This window comes from Nilaparvata lugens, chromosome 13 (genome assembly GCF_014356525.2).
Source record: "Nilaparvata lugens isolate BPH chromosome 13, ASM1435652v1, whole genome shotgun sequence".
Taxonomy (NCBI): Eukaryota; Metazoa; Arthropoda; class Insecta; order Hemiptera; family Delphacidae; genus Nilaparvata; species Nilaparvata lugens.
Genome location: NC_052516.1, coordinates 2645936 through 2649340, shown reverse-complemented (window position 1 = coordinate 2649340; position 3405 = coordinate 2645936). Strand labels below are relative to the sequence as shown.

Sequence of the window (3405 nt, the reverse complement as noted above, 5' to 3'; positions counted from 1 at the left end):
ACTGTCTATTTTATTGAAAAAATGGATAAAGCTAATATTGTAGTCCATAATGTGATGAATCGAGTGGCATATAATAGAACTGTTTCCGATAAATAGTTACAGAGATAATTGATTTCCCATGTTACCTGCATTTTTCATGTGTTAGGGGGCTGGGACGGAAAGCTCCAAGGGGATTTCTTGGGACTTTTGGGAGAATGACCCTCTGGAAGGGTTCTATCGATGGTGGGATATTCAGCTTTTATTTAATTTTCGGATCGAAACTGCTTTTTTGGACCTTCATTGACTGGGCTAAAAATAACATAGTATTGTCTCTCGACCTTTCTCTGCTTTGAACTCGGGCTGACCTGTTGCCAGTATGTCTTGAAGGAGATTAGCTTTTGATGTTAGCTTTTTTTGATACACCAACCCCAACAGCCACACCGATATCTCGCCGACACGACATACAGACAGGATTCACTTGATAAGAGGAGGATTTACTTTTTTATTATTGATTTTATTATGTATTTTGACCTAATAATTATAATTTTATTATGTATCGTAATTTTATAAAATATTTTGTGACGTAGCCTTATCTACTACTGTATCGCCAGGCTAAATAAATTGATTGATTGATTGATTGAGGCTGTGGTTTATAACTGCGCGAGGTCTACTGTTCACAGAACTACTAGTAAAATTAACTTTACTCCATAACTAGCAGGCAGGTAGTTCTCATGACCAAAAATGTTGTGCGATGGCCGGGAATCGAACCCGGATCAACTGCTTGGAAGGCAACTATGCTCACCATTACACCACCATCGCACTTATAAACAATATTTATTATTAATGAAGCATAACATTACTGACTCAGTGGAGAAAGGATGAGAGGATAAACAGTTTGAGCACCGAGTCATGCGATGGCTTCATGGCTTCGAAGCACCCAGTGCTTCATTAGTAAGAAGCACGTAATTTTGAGGAGAGATAGGATACGATACATACTGTGATATGATACACAATATGATACGACATTTGATTGTGATACGATACACAATATGATACAGTACTTGATGTGATATGATACACAATAAAATACTACACTTGATGTGATATGCAACACCATATATGATACAGTACTTGATGTGATTTGATACACAATATAATACAGTACTTGATGTGATACGATACACAATATGATTCGACACTTGTTGTGATATGATACACATTATGATACAGTAATTGATGTGATTTGATAAACAATATGATACAGTACTTGTTGTGATATGATACACAATATGATACAGTAATTGATGTGATTTGATACACAATATGATACAGTACTTGATGTGATATGATACATGATAAGATACGACACTTGATGTAAATATGATACACAATAAAATACTAATTTGATGTAATATGATACACAACTAGGTCTCATCCTTGGGAAAACTCGCTGAACGATATAAAAAGGATAATTCTTCCTTAGCTGAAACAGCTGTGGATAGTGAAAAAGTGAGTGAGCTTGAAAAATCAAAATATCGCATCCACGAAATTCATAAGATGACATATAGCCAGCTGTGAAATATAGAAACGATCATTTTAGAGAATTGTGTTCTGTTTATCAAAATAAAAATAACGAGCGAAGCTCGGTGCCCCGATATTATGTTTATATGTTTAGATGCTTAAATATTTGTATTTCACTGGATCTCGAAAAAGGCTCTAACGATTCTCACGAAATTCAGAACATAGTAAGTTTATAATATAAATATTCGATTGCAGTAGGTCTCATACTTGAGAAAAGTCGCTGAAGGACATTAAAAGGATAATTATTATTCATACTTGGAAAAACAGATAATTATTATTTCGTCGTCTGTTGATGACGGAAGTGAGTGAGCGAATTCATGTGTGTGCGACTGTGTCAAAATTATGACTCAGCTGTTGAACTTTTGTAATCATTCAATCAGGTACTTAGTGCCGGTTGCAAAAAAGGCGGGTAATTTTCAATCCAGATTAATCCCAGTAGATCCATATTTTTGAAATGATCTTCTCTGATATGGTTCACGTGGTTCACGTTTTAATCAGGATTAACATAACAGGCTTTTGTGCAACTGGGCCTTTGTGAGGGAAATTTTTGCATTCCTCTGGGAATTAATCTCAATTTACTGTGATTAGATAGAACATTTCTGTATGAATGTTATTATAATTTCTTCTTTCGTAATAAATTTTTCATTCTTTTGTACTCCAGAGCGAAGCTCGGTCCCCGATATTGTGATATGATACGACACTCGATGTGATATGATACAGAACTAGATGTGATAAGATACATAACATGATACGACACTCGATGTGATAAGATACATAACATGATACGACACTCGATATGATATGATACAGAACTAGATGTGATAAGATACATAACATGATACGACACTCGATGTGATAAGATACATAACATGATACGACACGGTCTCGATGTGATATGATACAGAACCAGATGTGATAAGATACACAACATGATACGACACTTGATGTGATATGATACACAGTAATATACTACACTTGATGTGATATAATACATGATATAATGAGAGGGATTTCTTCCCCTACACAACAAAGAGACCCTCGACGTCACCGCGTCAACCTTAACTGCCGTCAACTTTAACTGCCGTCAAGTTTAACTAGAGGCACGCGACCAGCGTCCAGTGAGTCGCACGACTCTTATCAGTCGCGTAGCAGTCGACGTCGCTTGTCGCTTATCGCGGCTTATCGCTCAAACTTGTCTGTCTACTCTTTTTGTTGTTCTTTACCATTTCTTCCTCTCTCTTCTTCTCTCTCTGGTTCTCCCTCACAGTTCTCCTATTTCTTCTTTGTTTATCTGATTTTTCCTGTTTATCTGAATTTAAAATTTCATTAAAATCTTGATTGTTCAAAAGTGCATCAGGAATGATAATCATAGTCATATTATTTGGTGAAGTTATAATTCATTTATTGTGTTATTAGCATCTGTATTTCGGCTGGAGTTCTCCAGGGGTTAAAAGTCTTCAAATTCTTCTTAAAATCATCTTTACTTAGCTCAGGGGCGCCATTTAGGGGGGGCAAGGGTGTTCTAGGCCCCCCTCAAGGATCAGATAAATAATGAAAATGCGAGTCTATCTACACGAATTCTTAGAATCTCATACTGATTTAATACTTTTTCAACAGCAATAGTAAAATTCCTTCTACAGTATCAACAATCTAGCAAAATTGCCTTGAAAGTATGGATACTGGTACAAAGTAATAAAGAATATATTTTTCTTTGTGGTATAGTTTGAATATAGAATGGGTACACTTAATGATCAGGGCACAATGAGTGAGTTATTTCATAAATTTGCAAGTGAGAATTAACAAGTTGCAAGATGTTATAGTGGAAGCAAAAGAAAGGGCACAATC

The 3405-nt window shown here is 35.8% G+C and overlaps 1 non-coding gene across 1 annotated transcript; it reads right to left on the bottom strand.

Annotated features, from left to right (window-relative positions):
- Nucleotides 1–726: 726 nt before the first annotated feature.
- On the bottom strand, nucleotides 727–798 carry Trnag-ucc. Its single transcript has one exon. It is a non-coding gene; the product is annotated as a tRNA-Gly (tRNA).
- Between the last annotated feature and the right edge of the window lie 2607 nt (nucleotides 799–3405).